The sequence below is a fragment of the Heterocephalus glaber genome, unplaced genomic scaffold (assembly GCF_053883595.1).
Source record: "Heterocephalus glaber isolate CG9 unplaced genomic scaffold, H.glaber_assembly_v1.0 deba00001472, whole genome shotgun sequence".
Lineage (NCBI taxonomy): Eukaryota > Metazoa > Chordata > Mammalia > Rodentia > Bathyergidae > Heterocephalus > Heterocephalus glaber.
Window position 1 is genome coordinate 19,690,582 of NW_028258315.1, and position 19,871 is coordinate 19,710,452.

The 19,871-nt window shown below is 37.1% G+C and overlaps 1 protein-coding gene across 8 annotated transcripts in view; it reads left to right on the plus strand.

Annotated features, from left to right (window-relative positions):
• The window catches only part of Cdkal1 (CDKAL1 threonylcarbamoyladenosine tRNA methylthiotransferase), a 627,362-nt gene that overhangs the window by 348,534 nt on the left and 258,957 nt on the right, over positions 1-19,871 (plus strand). The window lies entirely within an intron of this gene.

Below are 19,871 nucleotides of genomic sequence, written 5' to 3' on the forward strand. Positions count from 1 at the left end.
GAGCATTATGTTGAGTTAAAACCCTATCCCAGGTAGTTACATACTGTATGAATCTACACGTCATATTTTGGAAGTGACAGTGTTATAGAGATGAAAAACAGCACAGTCATTGCCGAGGTTAGAGCTGAGGACAGTGATGATTATAAAAGAATTTTGGGGGAGTAATGGACCAGTTCTGTGTGCCACTTGTAGTGGTGGTGACATGAATCTGTAATGCACTAAATTGTATACAACTGTTCTCTATACCTCCTTGAAAAAAGTGAGTTTGTGGAAAAACTAGTAGAATCCACATAAGGCCTGCATTTGAGTTAACCAAATTGAACTAGTGTTGGTGTCCTGGTCTGATAATTGATACCATGGTTGTGAAAGATGGTGTCATTGGAGGAACCTTGAGGGAAGGGAAGACTTTCTTTTTTCTTTTTTCAGCTTCTATGTGAGTCATATTCATTCAAAATTAAAGATTTCTTCAAGGGTGGAAAAAGAAAGGTCTACAGATATTAGAGAAATTACTGATAAATGACAAGTGGGTAAAGAGGCAAAAGAAATAATAAGAGTAAGGAAATTCAGTAAGGAGGGAGTTTCCTGAAGAGGATTTGAGTTGAGAAGTAGTAAATGGGAATATTGCATGCGGTGTGTAGTGCCTTGTTGCAGACCTCAGTTGCAGACTTGCAAAGTTTAAACCTTATCCACAGTGGAGAGAACAGGGAGCTTTCATGGGATTAAAACTAGGTGAAATCCAGTGTAATTTGAAAGGACATTTATGGAAATACATGGAGAAGTTTGAGAGGGTGTGTTTAATCACTAATAGTGGTGGCAAACCTATGGCACAAGTGCTGCAGCCAGCTATCTGTTATCATTGAAAGCTCTAAAAGGTTTGCCGTCAGTGCAGGTATTCTAGGAGTATAGTCCATTTGTGTCTTTTTTTCTTCTTCTGGTAGTTTGATGTACTTCAGTCCTAACACAGGTTTACACCACAGTAAGGTCTTCCTTCAAAGGAAGTACTGCTGGTACTAATCAATAGAAAGGAGATAGTATAAGTAATACTGTTCACTGGCCTAGCAAGTGAAAAGCCTTTTGATATGGATTCATTGAACTAATGAGAAGGCAAAAATATATTATACAGTGGGTATTTACATGTTGATTGCTTATGATTATACTATTTTTATCAGGCACATTTTTAAGAGATTGAATAGACATGCATAGAATGTTTGTATCCCTCCAGAATTTCCATGCTGTTGAAAGCTGATCAAAAGATGATGGTATTAGGAAATGAGGCCTTTTAGCAGGTGGTCAGGTCACAGACAATGGGATTAATGCCCTTCTCAAAGAGGCTCAGTTTAGGAAACTCTGGTCAATGCATCCTCACCGTGTCTCTCCTTAAAGACATGGAGGTAAGCTGGAGTGCCAGTACCCAGTATTCACTGGCATTTCTGCCTGCCAGCAATGACCAGTGGCAACACTGTGCATATCTTATTATGAAATTTTCTTACTACTCGAGTTAGAACGAAGTGTTCATATTACAAAGGTGGTTCTGCTGAGGTACACACAGTAAATGATGAAAAGTGGTTTTCTGTGAGAACTGAGCAAACTAATTTGTCAGTAGTCATATGTGTACAGTAGGCGGAAGGCAGTATTTAAAGGATGGAATAATAAGTTGCTGTGTAAGTCACAGTGGGGGTCTAAAGCACCAGTAGTACCTAATGATTTAAGAAGTTAAGGGTACTTAAAAGGTTTTGGCACTGGTGGATCTAGGCAGTTAAGACTACATATTTTTAACAATCTTTACTTTATTATTAAGTATACTTAAATCATGATTGGAGACATTTCTATATCCAATCCATATCTAAGATTTAATTTCTGGTTTTAAAACCATCTCTTTTCTAGAATGAAGACTACTCATTTTCTTCTTTATATTAGTGTTCACTTCGCCTCAGCAGTTTATAACTGTGTACAGATGGCATTGGTGCTGCTGTGTGAGTGCCCACTGTTTTTTGAACACTTGGGGAATTTCCAGCCTTAGGAGAAACCACCTCTCCATGATAGAACTCAGAGAACTAACCTTATAGTGCATAAGGATGTGACGTAGATTCCATCAACAAATCTGAATTCAGAAATGAGCATCTTGAAGATAGAGCCTCCATTGGAGTCCATTTTGATAGCCACTGTAGTAGCATGACATCTGTCTCTGGGGGTCTCAGTGTTGGCAGCAGGGAATTCTTGGTACAACAGAAATATTAAGGAATTAAATTTATCCCCTGTATATTGTCAGACCGTAGTGCGATGAAATTGGAGATCCATAGCAAAAGAAACCGCAATTATTTGATAAACACGTGGAAATTGAACAACATACTTCGAATAACCAATGGGTCACAGAGGAAACTAAAGAAACCAGACAGTTCCTACAATTAAATGACAATGACAGTACAACATATCAGAATCTACTGGACACAATGAAAGCAGTCTTACGAGGGGAAATTCATAGCAGTGAATCCTCATATTAGGAAAACAAAGTGAGCTGAATTAAACAACCTGATGCTGAACCTCAAGCTTCTAGAAAAAGAAGAGCATGACAAACCCAAAGCTCGTACAAGAGACGAAATTGTAAAGATCAGAGCAGAAATCAATGCAATGGAGACTAAGAGAACAATACAAAAAAATCAATGAAGCCAAGAGTTGGTTCTTTGAAAGAACAAACAAAATTGACAAACCCTTAGCCAACCTTATCAGAAAAAGGAAAGAAAAGGTAAAAATCTGTGACGTTAGGAATGAAAAGGGTGAAATTACAACAGAGCCAGCAGAAATCCAGAGGATCATCAATACCTACATCGTGAACCTATATGCCAATAAGGTGGAAAACACAGAAGAAATGAACAGATTCCTAGATACGTATGAATTACCAAAGTTTAATGAAGATGATCTAAAAATTCTAAACAGCCCAATATCAATCAAAGAAATTGAAAACATAATTAAAAACTTACCAACTAAGAAAAGCCTGAGTCCTGATGGCTTCACTGCTAAATTCTACAAGACATTTAGAGAGGAACTACTGCCACTACTGTTTAAACTCTTCAATGAAATTGCAAGGGAAGCAGTACTCCCGAATTCATTCCTGGAAGCAAGCATCACCTTGATCCCCAAAGCAGAGAAGGACCCAACCAAAAAAGAGAACTATAGGTCAGTCTCACTAATGAACATAGATGCAAAAATCCTTAATAAGATACTGACAAATAGAATGCAGAAGATCATCAAGAAGATCATACACCCTGACCAAGTGGGATTCATCCCAGGGATTCAGGGATGGTTCAACATATGCAAATCAATCAGTGTAATACACTATATCAATAGAGCCAAGGACAAAAACCATATGATCATCTCAATAGATGCACAAAAGGCATTTGACAAAAATTCAGCATGCATTTATGATAAAAACCCTACAGAAAATTAGAATAGCTGGTCTCTACCTCAATCTGATAAAAGCCATCTATGAAAAACCAACAGCCAGTATCATACTAAATGGTCAAAAACTGAAATCCTTCACACTAAAATCAGGAACAAGACAGGGATGTCCACTATCACTACTCCTCTTCAATATAGTCTTGGAAACATTAGCCACGGCAATTAGACAAGAGAAAGAAATAAAAGGAATAAAGATAGGAAATGAAGTCAAATTGTCATTATTTGCAGAAGACATGATACTCTATATAGAAGACCCCAAGAACTCCACCAAAAGTCTTCTAGACTTAATAACCAAATTCAGTCAAGTAGCTGGTTACAAGGTCAACACACAAAAATCAATAGCTTTCCTCTACACAAACAACAGATTCACTGAGACAGAAATAGGGCAAATAATTCCTTTCACAATAGCATCCAAAAAAGTTAAATACCTAGGAATCAACCTAACAAAAGAAATCAGAGACCTCTTCTCTGAAAACTATAGCACTCTGGAAAGAGAGATTGAAGAGGATATCAGAAAATGGAAAGACATCCCTTGCTCCTGGGTAGGAAGAATCAACATAGTGAAAATGGCCATACTTCCAGAACTTCTATATAGATTCAGTGCAATCCCAATTGAAATTCCAGCAGCATACTTCATGGAACTTGAGAAAACAATCCAAACCTTTGTTTGGAACAAGAAGAGACCTAGAATTGCAAAAGCAATTCTAGGCAACAGAGACATGGCAGGGGGTATCACAACCCCCAACTTGAAACTATAATACAAAGTTACTGTGATAAAACAGCATGATATTGGCAAAGAAACAGACCTGAGGACCAGTGGAACAGATTAGAAGATGCAGAAACCACTCCAGCCACATTCAGCCACCTTGTTTTTGACAAAGGAGCTAAACACCTTCATTGGAGGAAAGATAGCCTCTTTAATAAATGGTGCTGGAAAAATTGGGCTTCAACTTGCCAAAGATTAAAAGTAGACTTGTATCTCTCACCATGCACTAAACTAAAATCAAAATGGATTAAAGATCTAAATATTAAAACAGAAACGCTGAATGGGCTGGAACAGAGGTTAGGTAGAACTCTTGAAGACATTGGTGTAGGAAAAGATTTTATGAATAAAACCTCAGTTGCCCGTGAACTAGCACAAACAATCAACAAGTGGGATCTCTTATTAAAAAGCTTCTGCACAGCAGGAGAAACCACCAACAGTGTGAAGAGACAACCCACAATGTGGGAAAACATTTTCACCTGCTTTTTCTCAGACAAAGGTCTACTATCTAGAATCTATAAAGGACTTAAAAGAATCAGACCTGCCAGATTTAAAGATACAGTCCAAAAATGGGCATCTGAAATGAACAGACATTTCTCAAAGAAGTAGAAACAGCAAATGAGCATATGAAAACATGTTCAACATCACTGGACATTCGAGAGATGCAAATGAAAACAACACTGAGATTCTGCCTCACCTCAGAAAGAATGACTTCTGTCATGAAATCAACCAATAACAAATGCTGGCGGGTCTATGGGGAAAGAGGAACCCTGCTCCACTGCTGGTGGGAATGTCGACTGGTGCAACCACTGTGGAAATCAGTATGGAGATACCTCAAAGAACTAGGATTGGAAGTCCCGTTTGACCCAGCTATTCCCCTGCTGGGAATCTTCCCCAAAGAATTAAAAGAATCATACCACAGTGATATATGTGTGCCCATGCTCATAGCATCACAGTTTGTAATAGCTAAAACTTGGAAGGAGCCCAAGTGCCCATCAACTGGAGCCTGGATTTTAAAAAATGTGGTTTTTTAAATAAAATGGAGTACTAAGCCATCAAAAACAAGAGATTAGAGACATAGCTAAATGGATGCACATTGAGGTGATACTCTTAAGTGAAATAAATAGGATACAGGTGTAAATACCAAATAGTTTCTCTAGTGTGAGAAACTGAAAGTGTAAATAAGGACTAAAAGGTATAATAGATAATGTGAAATAGGAAGAAAAGGGGCAAAGGGGAGGGGGAAGTGGGAGGGTTAGGGGAAAAGAAAGAAGGGAAATGAATTAATACGAGCAAATGAAAAAATGGGAGCATAGTCTTTGTAAATAGGGAGGGTTGGAGGGGTTGAAGGGAGGGTAGGGGAATGGGGAAAAAATAAGAACCAAGAGAGATTATGTAAAGGTGCAAATTTCCAAAGATGAATGTCATTATATTGTATACCTAAAATGTACCAATAAATTCTTTTTTAAAGTTTCTCATTAAACCTCTTTTGTACTATGTTGGGCATTATTCTTAAAAGCTTGGTATTCAGCATCATTTCCAGGGTTCTTTTCCTAAACCCTTCCTTTCCTGTGTGATTATTCAGACTGCTGTTGCTTACAACAAAGTACTTGAAAGATGTCATTTTTCAAGTAGCACTGGGAAGCATCTCACGAGTGTTAAGAATAAATTAGGTCTGGCTATATTGCAGGGACAAATAGGGACACGGGGCTTAGGCTGAGTCAAAACTTAAATAATCTCATTTCTAAAACCAGTGTTACAAATGTCGGATTAAAAATAAAGAGTGAAGACCAGGGTAGAGATAAAGAATTGAGAAGAAACGGGAGCCCTCCCTAGAAAACACTAACTCATAGCTGGAGGTGAGGACAGAGATCAGAGTGTGTGATGAATAGATTAGATTCATGCTTGAGTGACAAGTTGAGATCTGTGTGATTTTTGTCTTGGCATTAGAAAAATCTTAGATTTCTTTACTAGTGTGTTCTCTCTAAATCTGGATTCCTCTCTTCCCCAACCCTCCCCTTCCTAGTCTCCCTCTCCTCTCCCTCTCCAGCTGTACTGAAGTTGAATACAGGGCCTTGGATGTGGTAGCCAAGTGCTCTTCCACTGAGGTGCACTCCCAGGCCTTCTTATTTTGTACAGTCTCAGCCCTTTTCATTTTGTATTTTGGGTCGGGATCTTGTTAAATTGCCCAGCTGGCTTCAAGTTTATGATCCTCCTGAGTAGTAGAGATTGCAAGCATGTGCCACCCTGCCCATTCTTTGACTCTGACTTCCCTTTGTCGTATTTTCAATATTACAAATCTAAGACAGATGATAGGAAACAGTGAGGTAGACTTGGTGAGATGGGAAAGAGAACAGGGGATAAGGAGAGATAGGAAAGAGAAGAGGGGAAAGGGAACTAAAAAGAATTAAGATGTGATATGTATATGTACCAGTTTCCCATGATGAATCTATTATGTATCCAAATACATACTAATTTAAAAAATTTAAAAATTAGTTTCAAAGAATCTCAGTCTTTATCCACTATAAGTGGAAGTAACAAAACCAAAAATACTTTTATTGTTTTTAGAATTATTTACTACCAGCCACAATTCCATTTAGTTAATATGAAAAGAATGATGCTGATTTTCTAATTGTTAGCAGACTATGTGCTCAGGACAGCACTTAGAATGAAGAAATGCTTCCAGAATTTGTGGATCTACAAAATCATTATTCACATAGTTTAGTAGAGTGGTCCTCGTGCTGAATGTTATTCACTCTCTGTGGACAGCTACTTACCGAGTAGTTGGGAGATGTGGGCTTCAGGAAGTAGCATCACTTTAGTGACGGGGCCCAACGGCCACCTTGCATGAGATTCATATGGTGCCTCTCTTAGTTAAGCACCTCTCATAGATATCTAATCTAAAGTTTCTTTAAGTTAAATTTTATTATTCATAAGTAAAGTAATTATAATAACAGGATTTATCAAGGGTTGACTGGGTACAGTCATTGTTTAGATGCTGTATTTTATGATCTTTGATCCCTAAAAGTCCAGCAAGACAGATTGTTATTCCTGTTAGATTAATACATGACAGAGGCCCGGGGGGTTAAGTCACTTACTCAGGGCTACCCAGCTTTTTTTTAAGTTGATGTCTCAGAGTAATTTTAAATGGAAAAAAAAAAAAAAGGAACTTAACGTACTTTTCTTAGGAATCTTAAACTGTTTCTTATTCTCAACCTGATATCTGAGTCTAAGTAGAATGGCCTGTGGTCCCTTCTAGCTTATATCCTTTCAGATGTAGTTGTCCTTAACCTCTGCGCCAGCTCTGTGTCTTGGTTTCATCACCTGTTTGCTTTTTAAGCAACTAGCAAGAATTCCCTCATTTTGGTGCCTTTGGTGAAGTAATTTCTCCAGTGTTGAGCGTTCCTTTTCCTGCTTGGCATTCCTGACATGTGGCCAACACAGCAAATGAGTGAGAGCATGTAATGGAGTGGAAACTGAAACTTTTTGACTAGTTTCTCAAAAATCACTAGTAGGTATCTCTACTCTTCTCTTTTTGGCAAGAATAAGGGAGAGTTTTCTTCTCAGATTAGGAGATGTTAAGCCTGACTTTCAGGTGCTTTACAGACCTTAACTTATTTGTGACCTGTAACTAGCAACGAAGTACCTCAGGTTGTCCACAGCTATGTTCTAAAAGTCACAGAGCATTTTGCTTGAAGTATAACAGGGTATTTGAACAAAATTCAAGCTAGTTTTATGTAAAGCCTTACATTCTGAACCACTGTTTAGAGAAAAGAATCCCTTTAGACTTATTTCAATCCTGTGGTGCTGTTGGAGGAACTAGTTTTGTATTTGAAGAAATCATTGCCCCACTAGTATTCAAAGGCTCCCCTGTGCTTCTGTAAGAAATCACACATTTAAAGTCACAAATAGAAGGGGGCAGGGCATGGTGCCACATGCCTGTAATCCCAGCACTGGGAAGGTGAGTTTGAGGGCAGGCTGGTCTGAGACATAGCAAGACTGAGAGGTGGATAGGAATCATTGTAAAGAGTTTTTGGGTATTTTGTTTTGTTTTTTACATTTTAGGCTACAATAAAATCCTGGCTTTTGAAGTTTTTCTTTTTCTCCTTAAAATATTTTTGCTTGTAGGAAGTTCAGGTGGGTGTGGAGGAGGAATTTAAGAAAATATTAAGCTCACCCAGAAAATAACATGGGCAAGAAAGAGAGGACGTTGTCTAAATTCAGATTTTGCATCATAGTACATCTAATCTTGTTCCCCTTCCCATTTGAACAAGTTCTCCTGCTTCTTTTTTTTTTTGGTACCGGGGATGGGTCTCGGGTCCTTGCGCTTGTGCAGCAGGCGGCAAAACCACTTAGCTAAATCCCTGGCCCGTTCTCCTGCTTCTTAATATCCCTCTCCCTTTTATAAATAAAGCTCTTTGTTTATACTGTAGATTTCTCACACATGTGAAGTAATGTGATACTTCAACTTGTGTGCCTGATTTATTTCACTTCAGATTATGTTCTCAGAATGCATGCACTTTACCTAAAAATGCCTCAAGTTTACCCTTCTTTATAGCAGAGTAGTACTCCAATATATATAAATGCCACAATTTCTTTATTCATCTGTTGATGGGCATATATGCTGCTTCCAACATTTAGCTATTATGAACTGTGCTACTATAAACATGAGAATGCATTAATCACTGTAATATGATGTCAGAACGATACTTAAGAGGAGAATAGCTGGGTCAAATAGAACCTTTAGTTTTAGGTTTTTTTGAGGAATCTCCATACTGCTTTCCATAGTAGAAGTTTATACTCCCACCAACAATGGAGAAGGGTCCCTTTCCCCCGACAGCCTGGCTAGCATTTGTTACTGGTTGATTTCTTGATGGTATGGTAGCCATTCTTTCTGAAGTGAGATGGAATCTCATTGTTGTTTTAATTTGCATTTCCTGAATGGCCAACAGTGTTGAGCCTTATGAGTATCTAGTGGCCATTTGTACTTCTTTGTTTGAGAACTATTCATTTCAGATGCCCATTTTTGGATTGGGTTTTTAAATTTGAGAGATCTAATTTTTTGGAGTTCTTTATGTGTATTAGGTATTAGTTCTCTGGAGCATAGCTGGCAAAAAGTTTTTCCAATTTTATAGGTTATCTCTTTGCTGTGTAGGAACTTTTTAATTTTATGTGATTCCATTTGTTATCTTTTGTAATATTTCATTTGTTTTGTTCATAAATTCTTTACCTACACCTATAGTTTCAAGTGTCTGCCTGTTCTATCTTCCAGCAGATTACATGTTTCTGTTTTAGCATTCAAGTTTTTATTCCTTCTCAATTTTAGTTTAGTACATGGAGAGAGATACGAGTCCAGGTTTAATCTTTGACATGTGGAAAGCCAGCTTTCCCAGAACCATTTATTAGTCTATCTTTCCTCTAATGAAGGTGTTTGGCCCCTTTGTCAAAGATACTGGAGGTAAATTTGCCTAAAGTTGTTTGTACATCCTCTATCCTATTCCATTAATCCACAAGTCTGGTTTTTTTATAGTACTGTGCTGTTTTTATCACTGTAGCTTTGTAAAATAACTTGAAATCTGGGATCATGATGCCCCCTGCCTTCCTATTGTAGCCCAGAATTGCTTTTGCTATTCTAGGTCTCTTTTGGTTCCATATGAATTTATTATTTTCTCCAGTTCTGTGAGGAATGCTACTGGTATTTTGATTGGGCTTGAATTAAATATGTATAACAGTTTTGAAGTATCATTTTCACTATATTGGTTTTGCCTATCCCAGAACAGGCAGTGTCTTTCCATTTTCTGATATCTTCTTTGAGCTCCTTTTTCAGGGTGGTATGATTTTCATTTTAGAGGTCTTTCACTTCCTTGGTTAGATTAATTCCTTTCATTTCTGGATGCTATTGTGAAAGATGTTGTTACCCTCATTTCTCTCTCAGTGAATATGTTATTGGTGTACAAGAATGTTATTGATTTTTGAGAGTTGACTTTTGTCCTGTTATGCTACCAAATTTAGTCATTAATTCTAGGAGTCTTTCAGGGGAGTTTTTGGAGTCTTCTACGTAGAAGATCGTTTCATCAGCAAATAATTGTAATTTAACTTCTTCCTTTCCTACCTATATGCCTTTTTATTTCTTTCTCTTGTCTAATTGCTGTGGCTATTTTTAGAACTGTATTGAAAAGGAATGATGATAGTGGACATCTTTGTCTTCACTTTTTGTCCCATTTAGTATGATTTTTGCCATTGCTTTGTCATAGATGGTTTTTATCAGATTGAGATAAAGACCTTCTAGGGCCGGGGGTTTAGCTTAGTGGTTCCACTGCGTGTCTCGCAGTTGCAAGGTCCCAAGTTCGATCCCCGGTACCAAAAAAAAGACCTCCTATTCCACTTTTCTTTAGAGTTTTTTGTCATGAATCAATGTTAGATTTTGTCAAATGTTTTTTATGCACCTATTGAGATGATCATGTGGTTTTTGTCCTTCTGTTAATATGATATATTACATTTATTGATTTGCATATGTTGAACCATCCATGCATCCCTAGAATGAATCCTGCTTGGTCATAGTGTTAAATCTTTTAACTGATTGCTGCTTTCTGTTTGCCAGTATCTTATTGAGGTTTTTTGTCTCTATGCTCATTATAGAGATTGTTCTGTAGTTAATTGTTGTTTAAGACTTATGGTACTTTTTTTTTTTTTTTACACTTTTACATCTAAATGAGGAGACATTTTAAAATTGGTAGAATGTATAAATTATGTGGAAGCACTTTATTGTCATTTTTTCCTTAGAACATGTTTTTTATTAAAAAGGAATATATTTTACATTACTGGAGTCTTAGATTCCTTGCAATATAGCAATCATCTTTTAAATAGACTCACTCATAAGCAATCTAATAACAAATTGGAAGACATTACCACCTCTAACACTAATCACGGTATCAAGGCAAAAATTTTGGTTAGAAAATTTTATGATATTTTGAAGAATACTAATACCCAAGAATTTTTTTCTCTTTTATGATGGAGTGATGACCTATCTAAAAGGAGAGGAGGAAATGTTAACTGTCTAGACATAAATGACAACTTTCAACATAATTTTTCACAAGTATTTTAGAAAAATGAATACATGCATGTTGTAGGACATTGTTCACATAGTTCTGCTAATAACCTCATGATCGTTTTCGACAGATTATTGGCCTGGAACAATCCTGCATTTTGGTTAGTAAAGAAAATGAAAAATGTACAAAGGGTATTGATGCCTGACATCAGCATGGGAAAAATTGCTGGCATCAAGAGAATAAAAGAATTTAAAATGTGGAAGCTTTGGTCAAAAGCATCAGTAGCTGTAGCATGTTGAACTGTAGAGTTGTTTATGTAAGGAATTAAGGCTTGGCACTCACCCAGCAAGAAAAGTTTGGGTAACACTTAGATTATGTCAAGAATATGTGGTTCTTACAAGTGTTAACGTTACTTTGGGGTGTACTATTTAAGTATTGAGAAATAATTCTTCTGTTTCACTCTGGAGAAATTCAGTGAAAATGGGCTAGGGAAAGAGACTTCTGAGAATAATTAAAAGAAGTTGAAATCGTTTCATTTTGACAGAAAAATCAGGAAATTAGGACTTACATGAGAAGAGGTGCCAGCTGTTTTGTTTTTATTAAGATAGTGTAAAAATAAGTGGATATTCATTTTTAAAAACATGCAGGTTAGTTGTTTAAAAAAACTAGAAAGGAAAAGGAGCATCTTTGCTTAGAAACTTGGAGCACAATATATAACTCCATCTGATAATAACTGCATGTACTCATTTGATAGATATATATTGAATGTTTTCCCTAGGAATGTCCAGTAGAAAGGTTAAGTGCTGATTCCTGTTTGAATGCAAGAAGCTAAACTGGGGGTTCAGTGCAAAGTTTTGCTCTTAGTTCTATCACTTTTGTAAACATAGGTAGCAGGCTGAGACATCTTGACAACTGGGGAGCCTATATCATGTCTTTTCAGTGGGTAATGTACCAAGATGTTACATACACAGTCAAGAGCAAAATGGCTGTGTAGAGTTAGTCACCCTTTGATGTCAATTAAGCTGACCTTCATTTCCAAGTGTTTTTTTAATATTGCCTACGAAATGTCAAGAGAAGCAAGAGAAGGCAATGCTGCTCATATTTTGTCATTATTTACAGTGTATTATGTATACAGTGTAATCCATCAGCCAACTTTAATTTCATAAGCTATTCATTGTGTTTAAACAGTGCCTTTCTTATGTTAAATATTTATGACAGTCTTTGAGATGAATATGTTAAAATGGCAGATGGGGTCATTTTAAATATTTCCTTGATTGAAGGCAAGGGACCCTCTTGTGAATTTATAGTCTGCTTTCAACGAAAGTTCACAATGTCTGATAATAACCCAAGGAGGCAAGAACTCTACCAATTCCCAGCACAGTGATTTCAAAAAAATGATGCCTGCAAACAGTCTTCATGCTTCAGCACCTCCCATTTTGAAATTGTTTGCAAGGGCAGTGAAGAATGGTAAACAAAAATGTTTGCAGTTGTATTGCTTATTAATAATTCAATATGAGTACACCTCTTTTGTGTTAAGACTGTTTTTTAAATCAATTTTTAACCATAGTAGCCAAGATAAGTGGAAACTAAAAATTGTAATCTATGCTGGACAGGAAGATGTATTGTACACTCTAGAATTCTGGTACATGACAGATATTTTGGGAATTATGTTCTAGGCTTTTAAAATGAGAGATATGTCTTTTTGATTAACTGTTTGCTGTTTCTCCTTGGTAACTGCCAAGTCTGAGTACAAGAATATCAGTTATGCCCCTCCCACAGAGAGACATCTTTTCCCATTTAAAGTTAGAAAAACTATACATCTTTAATTACATTTTTTTCTTTAATAGTCATCTTGACCTTTAGTTTTATTAAATATAAAAATTAGATCAGTTGCTTTTAATTATAATCCTAGAAAATTATTTATTACATTGTATTACTTGATTATGGATAGTTTGAGATTCTTCTTTCTTTACGTCTTTTTTTTCCCTAAGTGAACAGTTTGCATTTGGTGTAAAAGGGAAGTGTTTGTCTCTGAAGATCTTACTTAGCTTTAACCAACTATTATATTAATGATTGGTGAGAGCTTTGAAAGTCTCAACCCTAGATAATTATGACTCTTGTAGTACTTAAGACTCTTGCCACTCAAAACTGGACACCCTCAGCTGATGAAGCAATGATTTTACAATCATACAGAATATAAGAGAGTGTGTGGGAGCCATGAGTAAGCTGGTAATTACATTTTTACAAGTAATTTTTCAACATTTACTCAGTGGGGTTATAAAGAAACTGATTTTCTAGTAGACAAAATCGCATACCTTTATTTTAAAAATGTCTTGTTAGGCACACCATATATAATAACATCACATCTTAACATACAATCCAGAAATTTTTCACAGATGTGCTTCCTAGGATCTGTGAGTTGACTGAAGTATGAAGCCAAATGTTATGTGGAGCTTGTTTTGGGAGGGGCTTCAGAGCTTCTAGCAATGTCAATGAGCAATCTCTAATCCAGAAAACATAGACGAGCCTGGTCTGCATTTCTCATTTTTCAAATGAAAGAACAGATCCATCAATATCAAGTGGTTTTTGTTTTTTTTTTTAAGTGAGGCAACATTAGAAAGGCCACAGTTAAAACCATTTCTCCTACTGTAGGCTGTTCCTGATTTCTAATTTTTTAAATAAATTATTGCTCAGAACCTGGAATTGAAATGAAAAATGAATTTCTCCACGCCAAAACTTGTTAAGCTCAAAATAATTTAAACTAGAGTCCTGGATTCATATTATCTTGGGATATTGTTTTGAGTCCCATGTGAGCTTGAAGATAATTTTCATAAAGCTGCTCAAGCCACCTGCAGTGGTTCATGCCTGTAATTATAGCTACTTGGAGGCTGAGCCCAGGGGGATTGTTCAAGACCAGCCTAGGTTACTTAGGGAGACCCTGTCTCAAACACAGAAGGGTTAGGAAGGTAACTCAGTGGCTTGCCTAGTATGTTTGAGATCTTGGGTTCAATTTCCTCCAATACTGTGAAAAGAGAGGGACAGGGGGAGAAAAGAAATAAATATTCATTCTGTCTTCTATGTGAAAATATACCCACACCTGAATTTTAACCTAAGAAATGTAGCCTCTGTTCCAGCAGTTGGTATTTGTCACTTCCTGGCAGTTCCAGGTATTATGGTTCATCCCCAGTAGGTATGTGGTGAGATCCCCACCTGAAGCTTAGTGCATAGCATTCCTGGGCAGAAGGTGGCAACAGATGATTTTAATATTTGCAGCCATTCATCAGCTGGATTTTCTTTGGGGGAACTCCCAGTATCCCCTAGGAGGGGACACATAAAGCTATTATTCCAGTCTTCCTAATAATAAAGGCTCACTTTGGAGGCAAGGAGAGCAGTCTCTAGTATGGTGCAGTGTAGGAGAAAATGCAAGGGAGAACCCAGTAGAATAGAGATGGATTCCCCAGGCACAATAACGGAATGTGAGATAGTCAAGAAGGCAGTAACAAGGGCACTTACTCATAAGCAGATTGCACATGTCCTGTTTAACCTGTGTCTTCTATATATTGATGATACCAGCAGTAACTTTTGCTTTACCTCTGGGTTTTTCCCTTGGGATTCATAATCAGAATAAGGATTGTTGTTTTGAAGCAGGCAGTGAGCAGGCTGGTTTAATATTTTAAATTTTTGCTGGCTCATAACTGAAGATCTGCCCTTGTCTACCTCAAGGGTCAAAGCAGGTGCATACCTGCTGCCCCCTTATCCCACCTGCCACTGCCTCTTTCCCATGGGGGCAGGGTTTGGGGGCTCCTGGTGGCCCTTTTCTCCTCATCACTGGAGGACTGACTTGAATCAACATCTCTTCCTTGTCCTGGACTCCAAAGACTACAAAGAAAAAAAAGCTCAAAGACTACACATTTTTTTTTTTTTAAGGGTACCAGCTCCTGGTTTATGATTTTTTTTTTTTTTTTTTGGTACCGGGGATCGAACTCGGGTCCTTGCGCTTGCACAGCAGGCAGCAAAACCACTGAGCTAAATCCCTGGCCCTGGTTTATGATTTTAATGCTTGTTTAAATGCCCAGGCAGCATGCTTTCTGTTTTCTTCAGTTTTAACTTGTCATCATAAAGTTGTTTTATAAAAAAATTTCTTTATCAATTTGATTTGGATTTCCTAGATCAGAAGTGTAAGTGATTTCTGGATTTCTTCCTTAACAAAAAAGTACTAAGAGAAGCTGCCGTAAAACAACAAATCTACTCAGTGGTTCTGGCGCCTGCTGCGCAAGCTCAAGGACCCGAGTTCTATCCCTGGTACCCCCCCAAAAAAAGAAAAAACAAAAAACAAACAAAAAAACACCAACAAATCTAATGTTGAAAACACTTAATGAGTTAAAAAAGATTCAAAGCAACAAATGAAAGCTGTTTAAGAGAAGTCAGTTGAAGTGGTTTTAAGTATTTATTTCATTGCTTTTTTAACTCCTTGACTTTTAACACCATAAATGTGAATTTGAAAAAATTAACTTGTTTTTGAACTCTATAAAAAGTATTTTTTTTCTTTTAATTAACTTTATTGTTTTTTTAAAGTCCTGCATCAAGCTCTGTTTTTGTGCTTGGGTAGTTCCCATTTGCAAATAGGGCAATTTCTGAATATAGGTCTGAACAGGCTGTGACACAATTATCTCTTTTATTGTAACTTTACTGTCAAAGAAGTAGTTTTCTCCTTCAAATGGAAATTCCAGAGTATCTCAAATGTCTTCGTAAACATATTGTCATTTCCTGTTTCCAAAGGCAATAGCCCCTGGTCCAGCAAACAAAGCCCATGTTGAGACCTGGAATGGATCCAGTCCCCTGGGTCCTGGTTATTTTGGCATCTTACAGCATACATAGTAATAAAGGCTGCTGGTATTTGTTGTTCACTCTATGCCAGGTAGTGTAGGAACTGCCTTACATGGCTATTTCATTTACCCTTTACATCAGCCTTTTGAGGTTTAGGCATTATTATCTTAATATCACAGCTGTGGAAGCTCAAAATAGTTAAGGCTACCTAGCTAATAAATGGTGGAGTCAGAATTCCAACCCAAGATAATGCATAAATCACCATTCCATACAATATGTAAAGGTATATATTTGTAATTGATATCTGTGCCTTTTATCTTTGAAGTCCCTTCTGCTTAGAAGAGTCACTCTATGTAAGACTTGGCCTTGTGCTAGGAATCAGGGCCTGTGCTGTGTTTCTTTTCCAGTTTTGTTTTTGCAGTACTGGAGAATGAACGTAGAGAGTGCTGAGCATCATCCTCTTCCTTATTTTTTAAAAATTTTGAGCCAGTGTTCAAGCTAAATTGCCCAGGCTAACCTTGAACTTATGATCCTCTTGCCTCAGCCTCCTGTATAGCTGAGATTACAGGCATGCTCTACCACGCCCAGCTGTGCTGTGTTCTTTATGGACAAATTTGCTGTCACTGAATTGTACTAATCCAATGTCACTATGTTCATTTTACGAATAAGATCTCAGAAATATTAATGTCCTCATTTCCCTGGCTACTAAGAGGAGAACTAGTAATCTGTTGCTAATAAGAACTACTTAATCTACCCAAAAAGACTTAAAAGTGAAAGTAAGTTATTTTATTAAATGTGTGGTGATATTTGTCTCACGACCTTTGATTATTTCTGATTCATCTTTTTCTATACCCATAGAAATGTGGGGAAAAGATTATTTTTTTAAAAATCTTCCCTTCCTAGAGTGAGCACTTATCCCCTTTATGACCCATCATTTTCCTTCCTTTAGCAAACATTAGTTGAGTGGCTGTCATGTGCTATAGTCACTCTGCTAACAGGTAAGTGTATTTAAATGAATAAAATACAAGCCCTTACCCCAAAGGACTTCAAAATATTTTCTGAGCAACTGTCTAGTGCTTGCTTTGACTTTATAAGTGAAGGAGTTAAAATTTATGTATTAGTCAGTTTCCTCTTGCTGGGACAGAATACCTGACACCCTGACAACTTGAAAGAGAGATTTATTTTGGCTTATAGTTTTCATGAGTTGAGTCCATGGTTGTTTGGCTTTAAGCCTGAAATGACACAGTGGAAAGGGATAGTGTCCAGGAAGGAGAAGGAAAGGAGGATAGGATGAGCTGGGGACCAGCATACACTTTGAGGTTACTCTCCCATTACCTGACTCTTCTAACCAGGCCCCTCCTCCTAACAGCACACTCATCTGTAAATCAGTGGATTGTATAGTGAGCCACTGGTCCAGTCACCTTCCAAAAGCCCCCTCTGAACATATGACACAGTTGAGAGATGTTTTAGATCTAAACCATAACAATCCATAGGATTTTCCTTGTATTGATTTTATAATATAGATTATAACCACATACTTAATATCAATCTCAAACATCAAGTGCTTTCTCTGTGCTTTAGTGCCGATACATAACCATAAAATCTCGTTTTTGCATTATATACATATCTCTCCCAGTTTATTTCTTCCAAATGTAGTAGAAAACATATACAGTATCCTGGTGACACATGGACCATTTCCAAGTGACTTGTAACAGTGTGGAGCCTACATTCATCTTGGGAAAAATAATTGGCAAAAATGAAATTGTGGTGTGTTAACTAAATTCAAAGAAGGAATTCTAAAAGTTTTTAGAGAAATGAAAATTTTTTTTCTCTCTTTTAGGGTTGTATACCTACATATGTTTCAGTTGTTGCATAAAGTGTGCTTGTCAGGACCCCCCAATCTTGGGTGTCTCCCCAATATCTGCTTAATCAGAATCTTACCTACCCAGCTTCCCACCTGAGGTTTTTTTTTTACACACCTTATAGGGCAGTAGCACTTGAGACCTGTTTCCTGTAAGTTTTGTTTGTATGTTGGTAAGCCTAAGCAGAAGAAACTTTCTTGTAAAAAAGAAATTACAGAGGAAGGTTTCTGATAGCATGGGAGCCTTAAACAAGCTTCCATGTAGAGTTCTGTCAGTTAAATCTAACCACAGCCATCAGGCCCAAGACCTGCATTCCTGAACAGAAGGGAGTTGCCTCACTGGTCCTAAGTGAGGATGAGACTGGGTTCCTCTAACATCAAATTCAGAATTCCTCGAGACTCCTTAACTTTTCAGAGAGACTAATTTCTTCTTTTTCTCCTCTTTCTTCTTAGAGAAACTAATTTCCTAACCAAGACTAAAAAATGTTTTCTTAAAGAAAAATGGATAGAGAGAGTCTATGTTCCTTAATTCCAGAGTGACCTCTTTCTGATGAATTCATGTAATCCTTACTGGCTTTTCCTAGGGGTACTCAGCAAATGGTATTAACTTTTATTACATACTCATTGTGAGCTAGACTCTGTACAAGATTCGGTTGGTATTACTGAATTTAATTGTGTTATTGAAGTCAGTAGTGAAATAAGATAGTTATCATTTATCCTCGGGTCAATTAAGTAACTTGCCCAGAGTCTTTGAGTTAATTGGCAAAGGAGCTAGGAATCAAAACATGGTTGGCTGGATTTCAAAGCTCTCTGCATTTCTCCCAAAGGTGGGTGGAACGTGGAAGACACAGCTTTCCACTCTGAGTCACAAAACTCCCATGCGAAGAGGCCACCACTTTTTCAAAACTATAATCAGCAGAGTGGCATGGTTTAAAAGGACCTTCTTTAGCCATCCTGAAGAAGTATTTTCTTTCCAGTGTACAGCACTTGTTTACCATGTGTGTAAGGGTGCTGTACCTACCCTTTGCCTTAAGGCCATAACATCATTGTTTTGGTTTTAACAATTTTTCCTTCTGGTTCTTACAGCCTTAGAATAAACCAAGGTGATGTTTATACCATCAGAGTTACTCAGCCCAACAGGTGACATTGTCAGTATGAAAGCTGGATGGTAGTTAACTCTTAGGAAAGGATTCAGTAGTCATGAACTAAAACTAGAGACCTAAAATTAAGAATGTCTCTACAACTGTAACTTTAGCACATTTGCCTGAATGTTATAATATATTCACTGTAAAGTCTAGAAGCCTTACAAATATATGACTGGCAGTTGCCTCAGGCTGAAATCTTTTAATGATGCAATGAGATAAAAGTAATTAAGCTACATGTAGACTGATGGGTAATTAAATCCATGTGAAGCATTTTGTAACTAATTGCTATGTTCTAATCACAGATTGCTTTCTATTTGTCAAGGTAAGTGTATATAATTACACAGTCCTTATTTTCTTTAATCTGAAATCATCCCAGTTGGGTGAATATTTTTAAGCACTGTGAATCTTAGAATATTTGGTACATTTCGGCATAAAGTTATTTTGCATATTTTGTAATTTGTGAGCCTTTTGTAGTGAAATAGCTTTTAGTGGCACTGAAAGCAATTCTCTGGTCAATAGATACTTCTACAATTTAGCTTCATTGGTGGTTGTTTTAATTTTTTTTCTTAATAAAAGGTAGTTTGTTATTTACTAAATGCCAGTAATGTCTAGGGCATTATGTGAACCATGGTCCTGATCCAGTAGTTACAAAAAGACCAAGCTTCAGGGAGTGGATTTTGGTTGACACAGGAAGTCCAACAAATGCTTTTGAGGCTGGAGAGTCTCAGTATGAGAAATGAATGTTCTTTAGGCTTGGTCTACTCTATGTG